The sequence below is a fragment of the Neophocaena asiaeorientalis genome, unplaced genomic scaffold, assembly GCF_003031525.2.
Source record: "Neophocaena asiaeorientalis asiaeorientalis breed wild unplaced genomic scaffold, Neophocaena_asiaeorientalis_V1.1 scaffold241, whole genome shotgun sequence".
In the NCBI taxonomy this organism is placed as follows: Eukaryota; Metazoa; Chordata; class Mammalia; order Artiodactyla; family Phocoenidae; genus Neophocaena; species Neophocaena asiaeorientalis.
Window position 1 is genome coordinate 888,507 of NW_020172287.1, and position 18,685 is coordinate 907,191.

The 18,685-nt window shown below is 40.9% G+C and overlaps 1 protein-coding gene and 1 pseudogene across 2 annotated transcripts in view; both read right to left on the minus strand.

The window, feature by feature from the left end:
* CANX (calnexin) overlaps positions 1-13,707 on the minus strand; it is a 31,857-nt gene extending 18,150 nt beyond the window's left edge. Inside the window, exon 1 of one of the 2 annotated variants that reach the window (XM_024764931.1) lies at positions 13,531-13,707. The gene's annotated coding sequence lies outside the window, so the exon portion shown is untranslated. Of the gene's footprint in view, positions 1-1,675; positions 1,813-13,530 lie in introns of those variants that run through there. The other variant, XM_024764938.1, reaches the window with a different exon arrangement.
* A 2,468-nt stretch (positions 13,708-16,175) lies between these two features.
* Positions 16,176-16,726, minus strand: LOC112413166 (60S ribosomal protein L7 pseudogene; annotated as a pseudogene).
* Positions 16,727-18,685: the final 1,959 nt, after the last annotated feature.

An 18,685-nucleotide genomic window follows, 5' to 3' on the forward strand; every position in this document is an offset into this window, starting at 1 on the left:
TGAGCCTGTGCTCTAGAGCCCACGAGCCACAACTACTGAGCCCGCATACCACAACCACTGAAGCTTGCGCGCCTAGAGCCCTTGCTCCGCAACGAGAGAGGCCACCGCAATGAGAAGCCCGTGCACCGCAACAAAGAGTAGCCCCCGCTCGCTACAACTAGAGAAAGCCTGCACGCAGTGACAAAGACCCAACACCACCAAAAATAACTAAAATAAATAAATTTATTTTAAAAATTAAAAATAAATTTTAAAAATTGCTGATTCAGTAGATGTGGGCTGGGCCCAGTGGGCTAGGACTTCACATTTCTAACAAGTTCCAGGGGATGCAAAGGCTGCTAGCTCAGGAATCACACTTTGAGAACCACTGATTAGGGTTTATGAATAATCAATTTGTGCTTTGTTTTCCAGTTAATAAAAGCACTTTCACATAGGCACACTGTTTCGCATAAACCTCCCTTGAGGTACTACTCTAATTTTACTTTACATATTAATAACTAAGACTAGTAAAATGAAAATAACCCAATCATTTACTCATTATCACAACCAGTAAGAGTCAAAGAATTCATATCCCATATTTCTATTACGCTAGACAAAATGTAGTTGAATACTGAGGAGGTGTGATAGAGACAGGACAGGAAGACTAGTCAGTAAGGGTACTAAAGGGAGTGGTCTGATAGGGGATTCAGGTAGGGTTTAGTGAGGGAAAGTGCAACTGCAGAACAGCTAGCCCTGGTTGGTGGACCAAAGATCCTGGGAAAGGAGGCATCTGTGTGGGGGAGGCAGAATGACCCAATGAAAGGAAAACAGTTTTCAGGTAGCAGAAGGCTACCATCCCTGTCAGGAACAACAAAGGGATAGGGAGTCTCCAGCAAACTTCAGGAAATGCACTTCGCTCCTCCACCGTTTCCCATACACCCTGAGTTGCAGGACCCAGTTTTTCAGAAGTCTTAGGCACATATCTGTTAACTTTCGCATTATCCAGAGGGTTGTAAAGCTGTGGAGGAACCACTACTGCCAAACCATGGTAAACTGATTCTCATAGCTGTGCACTGATGATCCTAAGCCACTGCTAGTTTTACATGTGCTATTTCAACATTTGTAATTTGCCAAGACTCCCGAGAAATTGCTACAGCAAACAGGTCTAGTCCCAAGAGCCACTATGAAGCCAGCCCAAACATTTCAAGTTTTGTTAAAGACCTGATCACACTTACAAATAATTCAAGACAATATATTTTAAGGTGATATTAATTCTCTGCTTCATTAATGAAAATCCAATATTACCAAGAAACAAAATCTACCCTCATTTCAATCCTCCTACCCACACTCCTTATATCAAATGGAGTCCAAAAGGGATGTTGCACTATTACGCTTTCCAGATGAAAACATAGGAGAAATTTTAAGTGATCTTGGGTTTGACAATGAGTTTTCAATACAACATCAAAAGCAAGATACATTATTTGCACAGTATATCTTTTCCAATTCTTTTATTCAACCTTTTTGTACCATTATGTTTTGTTTTTTTAATAAATTTTTAAAAATTAAAAAAGCAAGATACATGAAAGAAAAAATTGGTTAAACTGAACTTTATTAAAATTTAAAACTTCAACTCTATGAAAGAAACTTAAGAGAATTAAAAAACAAAACAAGGTAGGAGAAATATTTGCAAAATACATACCTAATAATGAACTGGTTTTCAAAATGTACGAAGAACACAACTCAACAATAAGAAAACAGGGACTTCCCTGGTGGTCCAGAGGTTAAGACTCCGTGCTCCGGGACTTCCCTGGTGGTGCAGTGGTTAAGGATCCGCCTGCCAATGCAGTGGACATGGGTTCGAGCCCTGGTCCGGGAAGATCCCACATGCCGCGGAGCAACTAAGCCAGTGCGCCACAACTACTGAGCCTGCGCCCTAGAGCCCGCAAGCCACAACTACTGAAGCCCACACACTTAGAGCCCGTGCTCCTCAACAAGAGAAGGTACTACAAAGGCCGTGCACCACAACAAAGAGTAGCCCCCCACTCACTGCAACTAGAGAAAGCCCACGTGCAGCAACAAATATCCAACTCAGCCAAAAATAAATAAATTAAAAAAAAAAAAAGACCCCGTGCTCCCAACGCAGGGGGCCCAGGTTCAATTCTTGGTCAGGGGGCTAGATCTCACACACCACAACTAGGAGTCCGCATGCTGCAACTAAAGATCCCGCATGTCACAACTAATACCCACAGCCAAATAAATTAAAAAATAAATATTTTTTAAAAATAAGAAAACCACTCAATTATAAAATGGGCAAAAGATCTGAACAGATACCTCACCAAAGAAGATATTCAGATGGCATATGAAAAGATCAAACATCATTTGCCGTTAAGTAACTGCAAATTAAAACAACAATGAGGGCCTTCCCTGGTGGTGCAGTGGTTAAGAGCTTGCTTGCCCATGCAGGGGACACGGGTTCAATCCCTGGTCCAGGAAGATCCCACATCCCGCAGAGCAACTAAGCCCATACGCCACAACTACTGAGCCTGTGCTCTAGAGCCCTCGAGCCACAGCTACTGAGCCTGCGTGCCACAACTACTGAAGCCCGCGAGCCTAGAGCCCATGCTCTGCAACAAGAGAAGCCACAGCAATGAGAAGCCCGCACACCACAACGAAGAATAACCCCCACTCGCCGCAACTAGAGAAAGCCCGCACGCAGCAATGAAGACCCAACACAAAGATAAATTTTAAAAAATAAATAAAATAAAACAAAACAATGAGATACTACTATACACCTATTAGCATGGCTAAGATTAAAAAAACTGGCAAGGATGTGAAGTAACAGGAACTCTCATTTCACTGCTGGTGAAAATCCAAAATAGTACAGCCACTCTGGAACATAGTTTGGCAATTTCTTACAAAGCTAACTATAGACTTAGCACAGGATTCAGCAATCATGCTCACAGGTACTTGCCCAACTGATCTGAAAGCTTACAAATGCACAAAAACTCGCACACAAATGTTTATAGCAGCTTTATCCATAAGCACCCAAAACTTGAAGAAACCAAAATGTTCTTCAGTAGGGGAATGAATAAACAAACTGTAGTACACCCATATGATGGAATATTGTTCAGAAATTAAAAGATGAGCTATCTAAAATGAATTACTTTGCCATACAGCAGAAATTAACACAACATTGTAAATAAACTATAAACTATACTTCAATTTAAAAAAATGAGCTATCAAGCCAAAAAAAGACTTGGATGAATCTTTAATGCCTATTGCTAAGTGAAAGAAGCCAGTCTGAAAAGGTGACATGCTATAGAATTCCAATTAGATCACATTCTGAAAAAGGCAAAACTCTAGATACCAAAAAAAAAAAAAAAAAAGTCAGTGGTGGTCAGAGGTTTAGGGGAGGGGGTCAGGTTGAATAGGTAAGCACAGGGGACTTTTTTAGGCAGTGAAACCATTCTGTTATGATGCTATAATTATGGATACACGACACTATCCATCTTTCAAATCCCATAAAACTTTATAGCACGAAGAATGAATCTTCATGTATGAAAAACAATTTTTTAATATATTTTTAAAAACTTATTTTATTTATTTTTGGCTACATTGGGTCTTCGTTGCTGCACGCAGGCTTTCTCTAGTTGCGGTGAGGGAGCTTACTCTTTGTTGCAGTGCAGAGGTTCCTCATTGTGGTGGCTTCTCTTGTGTGGAGCATGGGACCTAGGTGTGTGGGCTTCAGTAGTTGTCACACGCAGGCTCAGTAGTTGCGGCTCGCAGGCTCTAGAGCACAGGCTCAGCAGTTGTGGCACATGGGCTTAGTTGCTCGGTGGCATGTGGGATCTTCCCGGACCAGGGCTTGAACCTGTGTCCCCTGCACTGGCAGGTGGATCCTTAACCACTGCACCACCAGGGAAGCCCCATGTATGAAAATTTTTAAAAAATCACTGAAGAGGTTGAGTGATCCAAGGATGGCACACAGGATGTGACAAAACAATCTAACTGTATTACAAACATACAAAACAACCTCACTGAATGGGATGGAGGGAAAAGATGTCAACCTAAGTAACTCTGGAAATGAGTGGAGTCTGTAAAACCAGACTGTACAAAAGCACTGTTCAAGTTGAGTAAGTTGTTTCACGTGAATATACAGGTTAAGAATTCGAATACTGCTATATATGTATATCAAAATTTAACAACTAAATAAATGGATTGTGGGAGCCACTTTCAGTGTTGGGTGTGTGAATTTTACAGATAAGCAAGGGAAAGAGGCTAAAATAATCCTCATGGTAATTGGCGAGAGACTATAGTATGAATTCATGTTTATCTTAATATACAGAGGGTTACACAGAGAAGTATTTATAGATATGTGCATATATACCAGTTAGTATACACACATATATTTCCTTGCTCTGTCAGCTAAGAAACTGCTACACCCCAGTAGCAATAAATACACCTAGTAGCAAGGATCTTGGTTTCCAATATCATCTGGAATAAAAGGAAACAGTGTTCCTTGGCTGACTCTAGGATTAGGGCAGGAAATATACAAGAGGAGCCTGGAGCATCTTGTGGTGCCAGAAAGGGAAGTGTTCAAAACAAAAACAGAACACCCACAGTGATGGGGGCTATGTCAAAGGAACACAAGAAAAAGCAATGGCCAAAGCTGGAACAATACAAGCAACAAAATAAGTGGTACTGGATTATACCTCAAATTATAAAATAAATGCCCATGAATCTACACAATACAAATATATTATTGAGTAAATAAATAAATGAGGAAGAGACAAATTTCCCATGAAGAAATATTCCAAGTAACAGATGTAGATACTCCAATGTCAAGGAGGTGGAACATAACCCCCCACTCCTTACGTGTGGGCTACACATAGTGATATTGATATCCTTCCAAAGAGCACAGTATGGAAAGGGGGAAAAACAAAAACTTTACAGTGGAGAAACCTAGCAAACACTACCTCAGCCAGCTGATTAAGGTCAACATCCAAAGTAATAGGTCATGTTGATAGTATGTACCCTTGATAAAATGTGATGAAAACAGTACTTTAACCTCTGTGGTCTTCTTCCCAAAAATCCATATTCCCTCTCGTCATGAGAAAAACATCAAAGAAATCCCAATAGAGGGACATGCTACAAAATAATCTGACCAGTAGTCCTCAAAATATGTCAAGGTCATCAAAAAACAAAGAAAATCTAAAAAACTGTCACAGCCAAGAGAAGCTTAAGGAGACATGATGACTAAATGTGATGTGGTATCATGGAACAGTAAAAGGGCAGCAAGTAAAAACAAAGGAAATCTGAATTAAATATGGGCTTTAGTTGGTAATTATTTATCAATATTGGTTCGTTAATTATAATAAACGTACTATACTAATGTTGTTAATAATGGCAGAAACTGGGTATGGGTTATATGGGAATACTCTGTACTATCTTTATAATCTTTTTGTAGATCCAAAACTATTCTGTAAAAATTAGTTTATTTTTTTTAAAAAGATGTTCCATTATTATGCACCAAATGTGATTGATTTGCCAAAAACCAGTTATTGGCAGAATCAGGATCAGAGGACAAGTCTCCTGTCTCCCAATACCTTACTTGGTAATTCTATACTGGTTTTGTCTTAGAAACACAAAATAATTTTTCACATTTTAGTGTCTAAAAAGATTTCAGAAGCTTTTTTCTCCCTTTAAAACCCTTCATTTGGGGACTTCCTTGGTAGCACACTGGTTAAGACTCCATGCTCCCAATGCAGGGGGCCCAGGTTCAATCCCTGATCAGGGAACTAGATCCCACATGCATGCCACAACTAAGAGTTCGCATGCCACAACTAAGGAGCCCACCTGCTGCACATAAGACCCGGCACAACCAAATAAAAATAAATAAATATTAAAAAAAGAAAACCCTCTTCATTTGTCTTAACATTTACAGACTCCTAAGCAGAGAGCGTATTTCTCTGTTGTCACCCACTATTTTTAGGATTATCAATAGGAAATACGTAACAAGTAGCTCAACAAAGCAATTATGCTTTTAAAAAACAAATAGCACATCTCCCCCACCCCCAACTTGCCCAAAGCCACAGAGCAAGTGATTCCTAGATCCAGAATGCTCAGGAATAAAAGTGAATAAAGAAATTAGGTACCTTTAAACCGAGTAACTTTCCAGCAGTAAATAAACATTTACTACATTTTCTAAGTCTCTTCTACTTCACAGTTCATGCTCACTAAGCTACATTAGCTCTTCTAGTACAAGATTTCTCATATTCCTGAATGCCATTATAGCAGTTTCTCCCATAATTTTACTTTCTGCTTGAAAGCCATCATTTTCTTGGAGCACTTCATTTCCTGGTTTTCTTCCAAGAGCCATTTTCTCGCTCTAATTTTTTTATCACTGCAAGACCGTTACTCTACAGCAGTGCCCCTTTTGAGCTAGGGTGCAAATGCTGGGTGGATGTCTAACTCATGACTAAGCTACTTAATGCCACAAACTGTCCCACAGTAGGCCCATTTAAATTCCTGTCTTGGCCAAATTACAAATTACTTACAGGCATAGACCTCCAGAAGAGCCAGCAATTAAAAATCAAAACCACGAACAAGAAAATCTTTTAATATTTATGAGTCTACTGAAGTGAACTTTTCTTTAAAATACCTTAAGTTATATGTAAATTTGAGTTTTTAACTAGAGCAAAGCCTAAGTCAATAAAACCAATACTATGAGGGCCAACACTATATAGTCCAAGTTCTGATTTCTGTTAATCCAGAACTTGATCTACAAATAAAACTTACAATTTCTAGGTTCTAGAGAAGTGAACAGACTGCACTTCCTTCAAATACTCATCAATAAATCTCTCAACTGGACTTTATCTTTTTTTTTTTTTGGCCGCACTGCACAGCTTGCAGGACCTTTGTTTCCCCACCAGGGATCGAACCCAGGCCCCAGCAGTGAAAGCAGAGTCCTAACCACTGGACCACCAGTGAATTCTCTCAACTGGACTTTTAATAAATGCTGGGTGGCAAAGTTCAAGACTGTTTTCTGGCAGTCACAAGACTGAACTGTCGGAATTCTGTGTTACAAAGGGTTAAAGGAGAATATATCTGATGCCCATCAGAAAACCCAGCACATGTTAGAAACTAAATGAATGTTTGCTGATAGTGGTCAATTCCATGAGTGTCAACTAGTTACTAAGGATTAAAAAAAAAAAAAAGTCTCTGACCTTCAGGATCAATCTATATAGGGTGTCCTTAAAATCTGGAAACATAAAAAGTATTTGCCCATGTTTTCAGAGTTTATGAATATTCTGTAGTATTAGTTCTATTAATCAAATGTTGGGGGTTTTGGGGGGATAATACCAAAATAAACTCATAACCTTTTATCTAACTAGGAAAAAAATGTGCATAGGTATGTTAGTACTACTTAACGCTCTAGCTTGAGTATTTTCCTTATATTAAAAAAAAGTCAAACAAGTAAAAATTTCAAAAATGAATTAGTGTCATGATAAAATTGCACATAACTATGTACACACAAGGGCATATAAAACCTAGAGAAATCTGAATAAGGTCTATAGACTGTACCAGTGCAATTTTTTCCTAGTTTTGATATTTTACAATAGTTATCTATCTATACTATTGGGGGAAGCTGGGTGATGGGTACAAGAGACCTCTCTGTACTATTTTGCAACTTTCCGTGGGTCTATAATTATTTCAAAATTAAAAGCTTCTTTTAAAAAATTTATTACTGGATCAGTATAGATGGTTCTTTAGACTTGATCAAAGTTGTCTAGAAAACAGCTTTAAATTCTAAAGCACAGAAGTACAGAGGAAGACTCAGAAATGAGTTGTATTAGAAATATGAACCTCTTACTCCCTTCCTTCCAATTAATAAGTGTTTTGTTTTTAATAATAAAATATAATTATCAACCTATATCCAAGTCAGAGAAGCTCTACCCTCTGGGATCACATAGACAAATGTACACAAAGCCAAGAAAACAGGAGCTAAACATATGCACACTTGTAATATATATTTATAAATAATATAAATGACTTCTGACTTGCTTCTCAGTTTCCCAAGGACAGAGCAAAAAACCCAGTTCTCAAAATCTGAGTCAGAAGGATTCTTCAAGAGAAACTAATCTACTCATTTTTAATGTTTCAGTTCACTCTTTTAACTTTTCAAAGAGTGAATTTATCTTGAATTCTAGAGATGGAAGTTTTCTATTTTAAAAACTAATGATTCAGAAAATGAACTCCTTATACAAAAGGCAGTATGGTGTATGTGATGGTGTAAACTGTCAAGTCAGAGAAAGCTGGGTTCTAGACTTTCCTGATCCTCTTTGTGGCCTTGGTCAGCTTACTGAATTTCCATGAGTCTTTTTTCCCTATTTTATAATGTAGCTAGTAGTATTAGTGGCTCGAAGGCTTGCTGTGAAAATATAAAAAGATAATACAAAGTCTATCAGAGTCCAGTACTTCATAGGAGTTCCCAAATGGTTTATTCTTTGATACAAAATTAGTACAACCACAGTGAATACATTTTCAATTCCCAGAATGGGCCAAAAGGTGTTAACTGTGCCCGTACACCTCCTATATTTCAACAAAGCTGAATGATTTTATGTAACAAGAAACACTAGCTTTCCTCTGATTATATTCTATGATTTCGTCTTTAACTCTTCCTTGCAACGGTGTATATATAATTATAGCATTTGGACAGGGAAATATCCCTATTTATCTGTGATTTTCTTTTTTCCTGCTCTTCCACCAATTTTCTTTATGAATTCTCCCAAATTTAACTTATTTTTGGTTAATGATAATTCTGTTCTCAACACACATTCTAAAAAAAGTCCGTATTATTTTACTATACACATTTAATAATGTACATGAGACTTCAACTGAACACAAAATTTTCTATTTAATGGAAACAGACACATTCTGTATTGAATTTTAACAAATCCAAAATTGATCAACTTTAGGAATGGGCAAACACTAAAGAAATATTACATTTGTCACCTCTCATTGGCAGAATCTTTATGCTCAGTAAGGGTCCATTCAGAAAAAAAATCTTTAAAACAAAGGGAGGCTCAAATTATTATTTTTTTTTTCAAATTATTTTTAAATTAAATTTAAACTTTAATATTTTCAAGTTAGTCTAGTTTTGCATCTATTTTCTTAAAAGATATATCGGTCTACGGTTTTCTTATGAAGTCTTTGTCTGGTTTTGGTATCAGGGTAATATTGGCCTCATAGAATGAGTTGGAAAGTGTTCTCTCTTGTATTTTTGGAAGAGTTTGTGAAGGACTAGCGTTAATTCTTCCCTAAGTATTTGGTAGAATTCACCAGTGAAGCCATTTGGTTCTGGGCTTTTCTTTGTAAGACTTTGTTTCTTAAAAGTAGTTAGGAAATTTCACCTCTAATTCCTTTAATCCATGAGAAATTATAAAGAGGAACAGAAGGAATCCCACAGAAGGGATTATTTGTCTCAAGAGGGCTGAGGAAGTTCCTTTCTATTCCTAGTTTGTTGAGTGCTTCTATCATGAAAGGGTGTTGCACTTTATCGACTGCAATGATCATGCGGTTTTTGTCCTTTATTAATGCAGTATATTACATTCTTTATTATAGTTTGGTGAACCAACCTTACATTTCTGGGATAAATCCCACTTGGTTGCGGTGTGTATTTTTTTTTTTAATTTTTAAATTTTATTTATTTACTTTTGGCTGCACTGGGTCTTCGTTGCTGCACGCGGACTTTCTCTAGCTGTGGCAAGTGGAGGCTACTCTTTGTTGCAGTGCGCAGGCTTCTCATTGCTGTGGCTTCTCGTTGCAGAGCACAGGCTCTAGGTGCTCGGGCTTCAGCAGCTGTGGCACTCAGGCTCAGTAGTTGTGGCGCACAGGCTTAGTTGCTCCACGGCATGTGGGATCCTCCCACACCAGGGCTCGAACCCGTGTCCCCTGCATTGGCAGGCAGATTCTTAACCACTGTGCCACCAGGGAAGCCCTATAATTCTATATGTTGCTGGATCCCATTTGCTAGCATTTTGAGGATTTTTGCATCTATTTTCTTAAGGGATACTGTTCTATGGTTTTCTTTTCCTGTGAAGTCTGTCTGGTTTTGGTATCATGGTAATATTGGCTTCATAGAATGAGTTGGGAAGTGCTCCCTCTTCTATTTTTTAGAAGGGTTTGTGAAGGATTGGTGTTAAAACCATTTGGTTCAGGGCTTTCCTTTGTGGAATTTTACCTCTTAAAAGTAGTTAGGAAATTTCACCTCTAATTCCTTTGATCCATGAGAAATTAGAAAGAAGAACAGAAAAAGAGGCATAGCTGAAAGTCCTAACCACTGGACTGCCAGGGAATTCCCAAAAGTGAATTTTTTTTAAAAGGCAGTAATAAAAAATGAGGCAGTCTTTCTTTCATGTAGGCTATCCATTCATCTATTAATATACCCTTTTATTTTTTTTAATGTATTTATTTATTTATTTATTTTGGCTGCGCCAGGTCTTAGTTGCAGCACGCAGAATCTTCGCTGCGGCATGAGGGATCTTTTAGTTGCGGCATGCATGTGGGATCTAGTTCCCTGACCAGGGATCAAACCCGGGCTCCCTGCATTTGGAGCAGAGTCTTAATCAATGGACCACCACGGAAGTCCCAATATACCCTTTAAAAATGTTAAGTCTTACCTTAGGTTGTCTAATTTAACCCTCAGAAGAACCCCAGGAAGTTCTATCATCCCCATGTGACACACGACAAAACTAAGGCTAAGAGAAGTTACATAAGCTGTCCAAGGTCACAGTTAGGCGTAGAACATAGAATAGTGTTATGAGCAGGAACTCAGAAGTCACAATCCCTAATCGGCTACTTAATAATTTCAGGGCCTCAGTTTCTTCATCTCTAAAATGAGAATAACAACACTATGTACTTCTTAGGATTGTTATATAAATAAAATGCATGTTAAGTGTTTATGTCAGTACTTGGCTTACAGTAAATGCAACATTAGCAGTGATTTCTACTATTACTAGGTATTGCCTAGTGACACCATTAAGTTTTGATGGTTCTAAAACGCTGAGTTTTAAGGCAATAAGAAATTTGAAGTCTTAGATTGAAAAGGAACCACTTAAAAGGAATTTGATTCCAGTCGCAGATAACCATTTTAATACTACTACTTTCTGTCCCTCTGATATTACTACATGTGCATCTAGTCAAAATATAGAAGCACTTAAAGGGGGGGAAAAAGTACATAAAATTCAAAGTGGTCTTTATTGTAAATGATCATCCACTTAAAAACAGATATATACTACTGCCTAGTTTACAGTTTTGAATTTTGCTTTTCACTGACAGGAACATTAAAATCTATTTTTCCATAGCACTTTCTTTTCTCCTATAAACTAAGTAGGTTTAAGATGTGGATACGCAAAACATTGCTGAAGATTCTAAATTATTTAAAAAACGAAATTCTCCAAATAATTTTCACAGCGCACAGTTAAGCTTAATTTAAAGGCACATCTGTTTTAGTTAACAAAGCATTCAACATGCACTCTACTGACAAAGTTCTACGGTAAGCTATATAGGTTATAACTATGTTCAGGCACTTTTATTATTTCCTAGGAGTTGTTATGAGCTGCCAATTCTTCTATTTGCACAGTTCACTATGCCATTCAAAGTAATTTCACGTTCACCATCTTATTTGTCCCTCCTGGTAAGGTATCCAGGGTACTCTTCATTCCCATTTTAAGGAGGTGGAAACCAATGTAGTTCATTAAGCTAGTTACCATGCTGGGCCTGGAATTCAAGTCTCTTGAGCCTGCATTTATGCTTACCAACTGTCACTTCATCCCCTTAAGCTATCTCTCAGGGCAAAGTGAACTCTGTAACTGAAAGGATGCAAGAGCATGATTGCCAAAACTGCAGCAACAACTTCCGTCAAAACGTTTACCCCTCGAGGTCCTTGAAAGATAATGTGCTAGTTGAAACTGCTGAGTTAAGATAGTAAGGTAGGGAGGGATGCTAACACCCATTATCAGATAGGTCAGAAAATCTGTTTGTTGTGCGACACATTTACTCCAATACAAAGTTCATTCTGGCCATCTCATAATCCAGTTCCCCCGCTTATTTGCTTGTGTACCCTGGGTGGTGCACAGAACTCCCCACACCATCTTTTACCTCTGCTCTAACTATAGCAAATGTATAATTCAGCAGTGATTTTATTCATGGCCCTTAAACAGCACTGTCAAAAGACTGAGATACAGAATGATTTTAAGATCAATACAGTTCCTCCCTTAAAAGAAACTAAACCAAAACAAATCAAATCCTCCCAACCCACCAACTCTACTTATTAAAAAATTAAGCAAAATGTTCCATTTCCTAAATTAGAGGTAAAGAGCCTAACTGTGGCTCACCTTTGTCCTCCCAACCTTTTAATATCCAGCTCAGTTTAACTTCCTTCAGCCAGGATTCACTTGTGTCATGCCCAGCAGTTAATCCACTAAATCAGTTTCTTCCTCTATCTCCATAAATGTGACTTTAGGTCCCAGGGCTTAACCAACTCAAAAAGTAGGATGCTGGTGTAGTGGACCAACATCATTCAGACCATAACAATTTATTTCAATCGTTTATCAAGCAGTTAAAGTCCTTTTTTATACACAATTTAATTCTAACAACTCCACCAGGTATTATACCCATTATTTGGAGAGAACTGGGGCACAAAGGGGAAGTAAACCGTCCAAGTTCACATAGCAACAAATTGCTGATGAAGGACTTGAATCAGGGCTTAGCCTTAACAACTACACCAAATCTGCCTCAACAGTAATTCCAACGTGATCATAAAATTAATCGCATGACCTTGAGCCAATCATTCAGAGACCTGGGCCTCAGTTTCCTCCACTATAAAACAACCTGCCCACAGAGAGCTTTTGGGAGCTTTCCTGCTTTATAAATCCTGTGAATTTACTAGTTTACTTACTCCCCATCCCCGAATAGATGTAAATGTTAGGACTGAAATTTTTCAACCACTGCGTGTTCTAGCACATTCTCCATACTCGTCAGGCTACTAGAGTCCAGTCTTCACTTTGTGGTTTTAATTTTCAAATACTGAACCTGTAATGCTAATCCTAAACATTCTCTTTCGGCCCACTATCACCCTTCCCCACTACTAGGGATACCGACTAGGCCCGGTCCTATTCTAGACCTTTACCCGGTTACACCAGAACACCTCGCAGCTTCACAAGCAGCCAACAACAGGCTTAAGAAAGCCCTAGAAGCAAAGCCAGAAGGAGAAGTTAGCTTTCCCAGAGGTCAAGAGAGGCTCTAGAGCACCTGCCACGCCTCCCGACCCCGCTGGCGCGGCTTGGGCCTGGCTACCCAACTCAGGCGGCCCAGGTTCGGGCCTCGCCCTTCATGGCCCGAGCGTCCGCCTGGGCCTGAGCTCTCGAAACCCAGCCGGACCCCTCGGGCCCGGCCACGCCCGGCTCCTCGGGCCCTCGGCCGCGGCGCCGCGTACCCAGGCCCCCAGGGGTCCTCACAGGCCCGAGAACACAAGCAGGCCTCCCGTCTCACCTCGAGCCTCAGGGGGACCGCTGGCGGCGCCTCGTCTCCTCCCGCCCGCACACCCGGCCCCGCGCTGCAGTAAAGACAGCGGCTGAGGCAGCACAACCGTCACGTGCCGCTGAACCAAGAGGCCTTGACTACCGCGACCGCCGCGCGAGCGAGCCCCACTGCACGAAGCCCGGCCCTGCGTCCGCCCCTCGCTCCTGAGTAGCTGCGGCCAGCGCTAAATCCCGCCCCCCCGCGCAAGCTCCAAGATTCGGTTGGTCGATGAGACCATCGCTCTCTTCACTTTCCCATACGCCCCCTAGGGCTATTCTTCGTGGAGAGTGGGGATTGGCTGGGAGTGAGGCAGGAAGTGGCCGTTGGTTGGGCGGGAGGGAAGGGGTCGGGCTGCGGCGGAATGGAGTACCGCCCAGGGCGCGCGCCCTGAGGCGGGGCCGGCGGAGCCTGCCGGGCCAGCTGGGCCGGCGTTCCCGCGCTCCCGCGCTGTGTTGCTTTCGTTCCTTACTGGGCCCGCTGCCCGGCATTGCATCCCGGTCTCTGTGGTTCCGACCCCTCCTGGGCCTGGACCCGGGTCTTGGGGTCTGGCATCCCGTTTCTTTCTCTGGAGGGGCAAATGGCAGCTGGCAAGAAGGGGTGGGAAGTCCGGTGAGATATCGGGAAGGGCCTGGTCCCCAATCCAGCGAGTGCGCGGCGCTGACGGAACCCGTCACGGCTCCTTAAGTCAGGCCTGAGGTCGACTGCACCACGCTGTGTAACCAGGCGCCACCGTTCCTGCAGAGTCACTGCTCTGGGCCCAGCAGCCTGAGGCCACCCTGTTACCCAACATCAAATACAGTCCAGAACACTACCCTCCAAGGTTATTTCATCTTTCAATTTGTGATGTTTCCTTAAGTAACATTAGACAAAGAGGGCACAAAGACACACTGACAACAGGATTGAAAGAAAAGGATGGTGCAATGGAAAAATTTCAAACACACCACAATTTTTGTAACTGACTTTTAGCACATCTTCAGTTTTCAGTATACTGAGAACCTCAGAAAATGGAAGTGGTCTATGGTTTTTCTAGACCTTTATAGGTCCTGGTCTCTGTCTTCCATTTGTTTGGATACCCAAAGGCTGAATGCTAGGCAGGGAAAAACTAGACTCAGTAGGTGTATCAACTACCCCAGGAGCCAGCTTTATTCCCTCCTGCCATCTGAAAGGGAAAATGAGAAGTCAAGAGTTTGGTGTTTGCATGAGTTTAGTATTCTCCAACTCTCATCCCCCAAATTTGTGTTAAGAGCATTTGCTTCCTTTTTACGTGGGGAAGTGGATATTCGAGGCAAAATGATGTTCTGGATGTCACAGGTTCCAAACAATGAGCTTAAAATGTAGTTACAGGAACTGTATGTGACCAAAAGAGCTACTGCAGCAAAGGTAACTGCTAAAACATGGTGGTACTGAAGAGAATTTAATGGGATTTTGAGTTGGGAGGAACTGCTTTCATCTAGAATGGACAGGGAAATAGGTAAGACTTGAGCTGGGCCTGGTAGGATATGCAGGATTTCTATAGGTGGAGACTTGGAGAAAGGCTTCTTTGGATGAGGGAATGGCATATGCAAAGGCAGGGAAGTGGGTATTGTGTTTGGGGACACCATGTATGAGAGTATTTTGGCTGGAGAAAGGTGTTCAAGAAAGTAATAGGAGCTCGGTCAGCTCCAGAGTTGGGTTAGGACCTAGCCAAGGAGTCTGTAGAGAGATAGTTTAAATTCTAGGTTTGGGTTATGATTTAGATATTTAGGGAAGCTTTTTTTTTTTTTTTTTTTGGTCACACCACGTGGTATGCAGGATCCTAGTTCCCCAACCAAGGATCAAACCTGCCCCAGCAGTGAAAAAGCCGAGTCCTAACCACTGGACCGCCAGGGAATTCCCTAGGGAAGCATTATTTTAATATTATTCCAGGGAGCAGTGGATAAGAATCTGCCTGCCAATGCAGGGGACACAGGTTTGATCCCTGGTCCGGGAAGATCCCATATGCCGAGGAGCAACTAAGCCTGCGTACCACAACTACTGAAGCCCGTGTGCCTACAGCCCGTGCTCTGCAACAAGAGGAGCCACCGCATGGAGAAGCCCGCATGCCGCCACTATGAGGCTGGTTAGGAAGCCACTTCTTGAAGTTGATTAAAGGGCAGAATTAGGGAATGACAGGGTGTATAGGAACAAAAGCATTAAATGTTGATGCTGAAGAATGCTCCACTGGATTCAGGAGGCTAGGGAAAGAGAAGAACCAAAGGCAACGATGAGAGTATGAGCCTGAGTGACTGGTGGTAAAGTATAGAGCCCCTAAAAAAAAGGGAATTCAGGTTTAGCTGATCCTGGGAATCCTGGGTCTGGGCCCAAGACAGAGCAGGACTGTAGGTCCTGCCAAGAATCTTGGAATTCTAGGGGTTTTTCTGCTAAAGCATAATGTTCTTAAAAAGAAGTTGAGGACAAATCCCTGCAGAATGAGTTTTTAATTTGTTTATAGTCTGAAATCAGTCACTGTTTATTAACTGACCAGATTACAAAAATAATCATGGTAAACACACCTCAGTTCATCCGTCTAATAAGACTGTTAGATCTGTTGATCTGGGCTCCTGGAGAAGGTAATTTGAAGGGCCACAGGAAGCCCTTCAAATTAGATCCTCCATGTAGATGATGCCATATTTACCGAGGGATGGAGCAAAGTGTTATCTGTCAGGGCAATTCTCTTCTTGTTGATTTTGCCATAACAATAATTGTAGATGCATTCATTTTCTGACTTCAGGTTCAGGTACCCCCATGAAATATGTGGTTCCACATTCCTCAAGTCTTAACTGAAGCCTTGCTGAGCTTAACAAATGTGCCGTTGAAGATGCAGCGAAAACGAAGAAGCTGTAACACCTTTCAGATCTTCAGTGGGCGATCCTGATGAGGAATGCCCATTTGGGTCCAGCAGGTACACCAAACTTGCCCGCTTTTCTTGTCATCCTTTCCTTCTGAATCTCAGTTCTATCTGCCTATATTCCTTGTGACAGTGATTAGCTTTTTCATAGATAAGCTTCTTCCTTGCCTTTTGAAGCATCTTTTGGGCAAACTTCTTTCTCAGGCACTCGATCTCAGGCTCTGTAAAATCCCTCCACTTGTTTCTTAAGGCTTTTCCTTCTCTTCTACACCCACCATGGTTCCAGTTGGAAAAAGGCATAAGATCTTTTCTTGATAATGCAAAAGGTACTTTGAGGTATTGGAGTATTTCTTTAAAAGAAATAATCATTTTATAATTAGATGTCGAACGTGTGGGAGATTGGGTTGAATGTATTTTGACCTTATAATCTGCAAGATGATTTTCAAAATAAATTATTTATATTCATTTAAAAATGCACATATGGGAACTTCCCTGGTGGTCCAGTGAGTAAGACTCTGCGCTCCCAATGCCAGGGGCCTGGGTTCGATCCCTGGCCGGGGAACTAGATCCCACATGCATGCATGCCACAACTAAGAGTTTGTGTGTTGCAACTAATAGTTCAAATGCTGCAACTAAGAAGCCTGCATGCTGCAACTAAAGATCCTGTATGCTGCAACGAAGATCCTGCGTGCTGCAACTAAGACCCAGAGCAACCAAAATGAATAAATTAAAAAAAAAGCTTTAAAAAATAAATAAAAATAAAATAAAAATGCACATATGCTTTGGCCCAGCAATTCTACTCCTGGGAATATATCTGTATCTATATCTAGGTTTGATAGAATATTCACATGATGTACTTGTGTTTAAAAATACACACGGGCTTCCCTGGTGGCACAGTGGTTGAGAGTCTGCCTGCCGATGCAGGGGACACGGGTTCATGCCCCGGTCTGGGAAGATCCCACATGCCAAGGAGAGGCTAGGTCCTGAACCATGGCCGCTGAGCCTGTGCGTCCGGAGCCTGTGCTCCGCAACGGGAGAGGCCACAACAGTGAGAGGCCCGCGTACCGCAAAAAAAAAAAAAAAAAAAAAAAAAAATGTATATTTATACACACAATGATGTGCATTGCAGCATTGTTTGTAGTATCCAAATCCTAGAAACAACCTAACCACCATCATAGAGAACTGGTTAAATAAAATATAGCTCATCCATATAATGGTTCTGCATTGGAAAGCATTCGGTGAACACATATGTATATAGATATGATTGCCAAGATTTAGTGTTATGTGAAAAAGCACTGAGAAAAGTATGTTTCCTTTCATGTTGCAAAGGGAGCTATATTCTCATGGATATGAGCTTGGACAAACAAGCTTTCTGGAAAGATGCAGGAGAAACTGCTAAGAGTGGTTGATGCCCAAGAGGTGGCTAAGACTTTGGATATGGAAAGGAGATATTTTTATAATGCGTATGTTATTTTTTCAATAAGTAATCAAATTTCTGCTTTTGTGCTTAGTTTTCAAAAAAGATAGAATATATATTAAAAATCCACCATAGGGCTTCCACCGCAAGCCTGGAGCCCATTCTCCCCAACAAGAGAAGCCACCGCAGTGAGAAGCCTGAGCACTGCAATGAAGAGTAGCCCCCACTCACTGTGACTAGAGAAAGCCCATGCACAGCAATGAAGATCCAACACAGCCAAAAATAAATAAATAAAATAAATTTTTTTTAAAAAGTAATCTTTTGATGTTCCGACTACCTGGTTTTTGTTGCAAAACCCCCTATATATCTTGACTCCTACCTTACCTCTTTGGAGCAGTCCCTCTGAGCTATCTGAGAGGCTATCCCCTGGGCTTAAGTCCTCAGCAAGCCCACCAAATAAAACATAATTCTCAACTTTTAGGTTGTGCAATTATTTTTTTTCAGTTAACAGACTGCTCTTCAGCCACTGTCACTGGACCTCCTTGTACCTCCTCCTGGGTTCAGATCTCCTGTTTCCTCAACTCCTAGATCCCACATTTTAAAAATTCAACTTTATTGTATAGTTCCATAATTTTGGTAATGTACAGCACATACCATGTAACCACTACATAATGAAGATACAGAACATTTCCATTACACCATAACTTTCCTCTGAAGTTCCCCGACACCAAATATGAGTTCTCTTCTGACACCACTTCTGTCAGTTCAATTCAATTTTGACACTAACTACCCAGTTAGTCTCAGACACCACAGGTTTAGAGGCTAAGACTGCCCCCACATCA